At 48.7% G+C, this 7,232-nt stretch overlaps 1 long non-coding RNA gene across 3 annotated transcripts in view; it reads right to left on the reverse strand.

Moving 5' to 3' along the window:
* Positions 1–2,998, reverse strand: part of LOC134947812 (uncharacterized) — a 236,170-nt gene extending 233,172 nt beyond the window's left edge. For all 3 annotated transcript variants that reach the window (XR_010182793.1, XR_010182795.1, XR_010182794.1), the window contains exon 1: positions 2,367–2,998. This is a non-coding gene — a long non-coding RNA (uncharacterized LOC134947812). The remainder of the gene's footprint in view (positions 1–2,366) is intronic.
* Positions 2,999–7,232: the final 4,234 nt, after the last annotated feature.

The raw sequence follows: 7,232 nt of genomic DNA on the forward strand, positions 1-7,232 counted from the left end.
ACCCCACCATTGTCTCTCAGCACATCATCATCTCCCCAATGTCCCTCATCATTTCCTCTCTGGTAGTCTCTCAGCACACCATCTCCCCACTGCATTGTCTCTCAGCCACACCACCATCTCCCCCCTACATCATCTCCAGCCTGCGTCTCTCAGCACACCATCATCTCCAGCCTGCGTCTCTCAGCACACCATCATCTCCAGCCTGCGGCTCTCCGCACGCCATCATCTCCAGCCTGCGGCTCTCAGCACACCATCATCTCCAGTCTGCGTATCTCAGCACACCATCATCTCTAGCCTGCCTATCTCAGCACATCGTCTCCCCCCTGCATTGTGTCTCAGCACAACATCATCTCCCCCCCACATCGTCTCTCAGCACACTGTCATTTCTCCCCTGTGTCATCTCACTGACAGGGTGAGGGTGACAGAAGTGAATCACAAGGAAAGGGTGACGCCAGGGAGAGGGTGAAAGCAGTGGGAGATAGAAAGACAGACAGATAGGAGATAATATAGACAGAATAGCGAAATAAGCATAAGATCCTGTGTCAGTGTGTGTATGTCAGTGTATGTCGGTGTGTATGTACAGGTATCAGTGTGTGTATGTCAGTGTGTCTGTACATGTGTCAGTGTGTGTATGTCAGTGTGTATGTACATGTGTCAGTGTGTGTATGTCAGTGTATGTCGGTGTGTATGTACAGGTGTCAGTGTGTGTATGTCAGTGTATGTCGGTGTGTATGTACAGGTATCAGTGTGTGTATGTCAGTGTGTCTGTACATGTGTCAGTGTGTGTATGTCAGTGTGTATGTACATGTGTCAGTGTGTGTATGTCAGTGTATGTCGGTGTGTATGTACAGGTGTCAGTGTGTGTATGTCAGTGTATGTCGGTGTGTATGTACAGGTATCAGTGTGTGTATGTCAGTGTGTATGTACATGTGTCAGTGTGTGTATGTCGGTGTGTATGTACAGGTGTCAGTGTGTGTATGTCAGTGTATGTTGGTGTGTATGTACAGGTGTCAGTGTGTGTATGTCAGTGTATGTTGGTGTGTATGTACAGGTGTCAGTGTGTGTATGTCAGTGTGTATGTACATGTGTCAGTGTGTGTATGTACAGGTGTCAGTGTGTGTATGTCGGTGTGTATGTACAGGTGTCAGTGTGTGTATGTCGGTGTGTATGTACAGGTGTCAGTGTGTATATGTCAGTGTGTATGTATAGGTGTCAGTGTGTGTATGTACAGGTGTCAGTGTGTGTATGTCGGTGTGTATGTACAGTTGTCACTGTGTGTATGTCAGTGTATGTTGGTGTGTATGTACAGGTGTCAGTGTGTGTATGTCAGTGTATGTTGGTGTGTATGTACAAGTGTCAGTGTGTGTATGTCAGTGTATGTTGGTGTGTATGTACAGGTGTCAGTGTGTGTATGTCAGTGTATGTTGGTGTGTATGTACAGGTGTCAGTGTGTGTATGTCGGTGTGTATGTACAGTTGTCACTGTGTGTATGTCAGTGTATGTTGGTGTGTATGTACAGGTGTCAGTGTGTGTATGTCAGTGTATGTTGGTGTGTATGTACAGGTGTCAGTGTGTGTATGTCAGTGTGTATGTACATGTGTCAGTGTGTGTATGTACAGGTGTCAGTGTGTGTATGTCGGTGTGTATGTACAGGTGTCAGTGTGTGTATGTCGGTGTGTATGTACAGGTGTCAGTGTGTATATGTCAGTGTGTATGTATAGGTGTCAGTGTGTGTATGTACAGGTGTCAGTGTGTGTATGTCGGTGTGTATGTACAGTTGTCACTGTGTGTATGTTAGTGTATGTTGGTGTGTATGTACAGGTGTCAGTGTGTGTATGTCAGTGTATGTTGGTGTGTATGTACAAGTGTCAGTGTGTGTATGTCAGTGTATGTTGGTGTGTATGTACAGGTGTCAGTGTGTGTATGTCAGTGTATGTTGGTGTGTATGTACAGGTGTCAGTGTGTGTATGTCGGTGTGTATGTACAGTTGTCACTGTGTGTATGTCAGTGTATGTTGGTGTGTATGTACAGGTGTCAGTGTGTGTATGTCAGTGTATGTCGGTGTGTATGTACAAGTGTCAGTGTGTGTATGTCAGTGTATGTTGGTGTGTATGTACAGGTGTCAGTGTGTGTATGTCAGTGTATGTTGGTGTGTATGTACAGGTGTCAGTCAGTGTGTGTATGTCGGTGTGAATACAATATATAATAGCAGCCCCAACAGGTTATTATTACAGACATTACACGCACATATATACATGATATATGACATAAACAGACATAATAGATACATACATGACACAGTACTTGATACATACATGACACACACAGTACATGAAACATACATGATGCAAACACATGAGACAGACCTGGGCTGGTGATGAGGCAGCTGGATCCCAGGCAGTGCATCAGGGGCCCTCTCCAGTGTCCAGACGTAGGTGAGGAAGGCAGCGACCATACCCAGCTTGGCTATCCTGAACCAGGCCTCCAAGTAGCTGGTCTCATTCCCCAGCAGCAGGGCCACAGTGTCCCCGGGGTGGAGGCCGGCCGGGGAGAGCGACGCCGCAGCCAAGGATCTCAGCACGCCCAGCAGCCGGTAATTAAGGCCGGGCGGCTGCGGAGCTGCAGCTAAAAGTTTACAGGGAAGGAGAGTGCACCCTGTCCATCCAGCGCCGCACACACTGGAGGGGCCAGCATAAATAACAAAACACCCCCGTTGCAGGGACACACTGTCCCCGGGGCAGAGGCTGAACAGGGAGCGCGACGCTGTCCAGCAGCCAGTATATCCATGCTGCTGCAGCGATACAGCTAGAGGAGGACCGGGAGTGAAAGCAGCCCCTGGCCATCCAGCGCCGCACACTCTGGTTCAGCCGGGAGGCCCGCACCGCACAATTTTAAACCACAGCGATGCGGTCACAATAAAATGCACTTTATATATGCCGCCCCAGTGCGCCCCCCTTTTCCGGGTCCACCATGGCGCCCAGGGCATGAGCCCTGCTCGCACCCCTCTAGTTACGCCTCTGTATGTATAACTCAAGTGCAGAGTCTCTAGAACTTGATCCCTAGAGGATAGGCAGTGGGGCCCACTGGGGGTTTCCCCTATACCCCTGTGGGCCAGTCCGACCCTACATACGCAAGTCTAATGCACTAAGAGGCCTATTTATTAACAATATTTTTGGTTAAAAATTTTTTAAAAACGGTGTTTCACCCTTTTCACATTATTTTAGTATCACTGAAATGTATTAAAGGGCTTTTGGAGCAGTTTTCATAAAATACTGCTCCAAACCCTTTACTTGTCATGTTTTTACTAACCCACATTGCATTCCCCATACTTATAACGGGAAATGCGATGTGGCAGTGTGCCCTGTGATAATTACACCAGCTCAGGCTGGTGAAATCACAGGACAGCGATGCGAGTTCCCTACTTTTGCACAGCTTTCTGCCCCCTGAGAAAGCTGTGCAGGGACCGGCCAGTGTGATCAGCTCTGTGTATCCGATGGACACACAAGCTGATCACTTGTAAAAAGAAAAAAGAAAGAAAGAAAAAAAAAGCCATACACTTACCAATCCAAGGAGCCGGTGATCGGTGCTCCAGTGTGGGCTGCCAGGTGCGGGTCCTCCATGTGCTGCGCTGTGACCCCGGTGCAGTAAAGTGACTCTGCAAAATGGCAGCTCACTTTACAGCACCAAGGGTCACAGCAGCGCACAGGATCCGCCGCCTGGCAGCCCTACAGGAGCAGCGATCACGGCTCCTTGGACTGGTAATTATATTTACCGTGTGGGGAATGTCCTCGGTGCACGGGGTAGTCGAGATGGGGGGTTCGACCTGGTGGCGGCGGTAGCGCCGATGTAGGTGGTGGCGGCGCATGCGCAGCAAGACATCAGGGTATTTTTCCAAATAAATACCCCAATGATGCTGCTCCCTGCATGCAATAGTTGATACATCAGTGTGATGTAATCAATTAACGCAGTGCGGATTTGGGGGATTTTGTCACACCACATCTGCATCCTTGGATGCGGATGGTGATAAATAGGCCCCTTAAGCATATCTAGTAGTACCAAGTATAAATAAACAGAGCCATACACAGTGCAACTATCATTCTGTTGCCAAGTTTACAGTGTATACGGACCTATTTTTGGTGCCCAATACAGCCAATGATAGAACTGTCTGTTAGTACAGTAGCTATTGGGGTGTGGAGGGGTAACACAAGAGAATCCACTGGACACAGTATCATGAAGTGCAAAAAATGTCCTATAGACTACTTAAATTATACTGTACCCATACTTCCCAACTGTTCCGATTTTGGCGGGACAGTCCCGTTTTTCACGGTCTGTCCCGCGGTCCCACCTGCGGGTCGCAGTGTCCCGCGGGTGGGGGGGCAGTTGGGAGATCCCTCCCTGTCACTCGCTGCTCTGAGGAGAGCAGCGGTGAATAGATGCTGTGCGCATGCGCACAGCATCTATTCACGGCAGAGAGGGACAGGGGTCATGACCAGCAGCTCTCACAGCGCTGTTCATGCCCCCATAATGACGAAGACGGGGGCGTGGCTTGCGATCGTGGCACTTGCTGCGAGGCCCCGCCCCTTTCCGTTAGGCCACGCCTCCAAAAACCCGTCAAAGTTGGGAGGTATGCTGTACCTCTTTTTCCCGCAAATCTGTATAATTTCCTGCTGTATGTCACTGTCACAGCAAAAGTTTAGACTTGGATTCTACACTATGTATTGACAGGGTAATGAGTAGATGCTAGAGATGAGCGCCTGAAATTTTTCGGGTTTTGTGTTTTGGTTTTGGGTTCGGTTCCGCGGCCGTGTTTTGGGTTCGAACGCGTTTTGGCAAAACCTCACCGAATTATTTTTGTCGGATTCGGGTGTGTTTTGGATTCGGGTGTTTTTTTCCAAAAACACTAAAAAACAGCTTAAATCATAGAATTTGGGGGTCATTTTGATCCCAAAGTATTATTAACCTCAAAAACCATAATTTACACTCATTTTCAGTCTATTCTGAATACCTCACACCTCACAATATTATTTTTAGTCCTAAAATTTGCACCGAGGTCGCTGTGTGAGTAAGATAAGCGACCCTAGTGGCCGACACAAACACCGGGCCCATCTAGGAGTGGCACTGCAGTGTCACGCAGGATGTCCCTTCCAAAAAACCCTCCCCAAACAGCACATGACGCAAAGAAAAAAAGAGGCGCAATGAGGTAGCTGTGTGAGTAAGATTAGCGACCCTAGTGGCCGACACAAACACCGGGCCCATCTAGGAGTGGCACTGCAGTGTCACGCAGGATGGCCCTTCCAAAAAACCCTCCCCAAACAGCACATGACGCAAAGAAAAAAAGAGGCGCAATGAGGTAGCTGACTGTGTGAGTAAGATTAGCGACCCTAGTGGCCGACACAAACACCGGGCACATCTAGGAGTGGCACTGCAGTGTCACGCAGGATGTCCCTTCCAAAAAACCCTCCCCAAACAGCACATGACGCAAAGAAAAAAAGAGGCGCAATGAGGTAGCTGTGTGAGTAAGATTAGCGACCCTAGTGGCCGACACAAACACCGGGCCCATCTAGGAGTGGCACTGCAGTGTCACGCAGGATGTCCCTTCCAAAAAACCCTCCCCAATCAGCACATGATGCAAAGAAAAAGAAAAGAAAAAAGAGGTGCAAGATGGAATTATCCTTGGGCCCTCCCACCCACCCTTATGTTGTATAAACAAAACAGGACATGCACACTTTAACCAACCCATCATTTCAGTGACAGGGTCTGCCACACGACTGTGACTGATATGACGGGTTGGTTTGGACCCCCCCCAAAAAAGAAGCAATTAATCTCTCCTTGCACAAACTGGCTCTACAGAGGCAAGATGTCCACCTCATCTTCACCCTCCGATATATCACCGTGTACATCCCCCTCCTCACAGATTATCAATTCGTCCCCACTGGAATCCACCATCTCAGCTCCCTGTGTACTTTGTGGAGGCAATTGCTGCTGGTCAAAGTCTCCGCGGAGGAATTGATTATAATTCATTTTAATGAACATCATCTTCTCCACATTTTCTGGATGTAACCTCGTACGCCGATTGCTGACAAGGTGAGCGGCGGCACTAAACACTCTTTCGGAGTACACACTTGTGGGAGGGCAACTTAGGTAGAATAAAGCCAGTTTGTGCAAGGGCCTCCAAATTGCCTCTTTTTCCTGCCAGTATAAGTACGGACTGTGTGACGTGCCTACTTGGATGCGGTCACTCATATAATCCTCCACCATTCTATCAATGTTGAGAGAATCATATGCAGTGACAGTAGACGACATGTCCGTAATCGTTGTCAGGTCCTTCAGTCCGGACCAGATGTCAGCATCAGCAGTCGCTCCAGACTGCCCTGCATCACCGCCAGCGGGTGGGCTCGGAATTCTGAGCCTTTTCCTCGCACCCCCAGTTGCGGGAGAATGTGAAGGAGGAGATGTTGACAGGTCGCGTTCCGCTTGACTTGACAATTTTGTCACCAGCAGGTCTTTCAACCCCAGCAGACCTGTGTCTGCCGGAAAGAGAGATCCAAGGTAGGCTTTAAATCTAGGATCGAGCACGGTGGCCAAAATGTAGTGCTCTGATTTCAACAGATTGACCACCCGTGAATCCTTGTTAAGCGAATTAAGGGCTGCATCCACAAGTCCCACATGCCTAGCGGAATCGCTCCGTGTTAGCTCCTTCTTCAATGCCTCCAGCTTCTTCTGCAAAAGCCTGATGAGGGGAATGACCTGACTCAGGCTGGCAGTGTCTGAACTGACTTCACGTGTGGCAAGTTCAAAGGGCATCAGAACCTTGCACAACGTTGAAATCATTCTCCACTGCACTTGAGACAGGTGCATTCCATCTCCTATATCGTGCTCAATTGTATAGGCTTGAATGGCCTTTTGCTGCTCCTCCAACCTCTGAAGCATATAGAGGGTTGAATTCCACCTCGTTACCACTTCTTGCTTCAGATGATGGCAGGGCAGGTTCAGTAGTTTTTGGTGGTGCTCCAGTCTTCTGTACGTGGTGCCTGTACGCCGAAAGTGTCCCGCAATTTTTCTGGCCACCGACAGCATCTCTTGCACGGCCCTGTCGTTTTTTAAAAAATTCTGCACCACCAAATTCAAGGTATGTGCAAAACATGGGACGTGCTGGAATTTGCCCATATTTAATGCACACACAATATTGCTGGCGTTGTCCGATGCCACAAATCCACAGGAGAGTCCAATTG

The sequence above is a fragment of the Pseudophryne corroboree genome, chromosome 8 (assembly GCF_028390025.1).
Source record: "Pseudophryne corroboree isolate aPseCor3 chromosome 8, aPseCor3.hap2, whole genome shotgun sequence".
NCBI classification, from domain to species: domain Eukaryota; kingdom Metazoa; phylum Chordata; class Amphibia; order Anura; family Myobatrachidae; genus Pseudophryne; species Pseudophryne corroboree.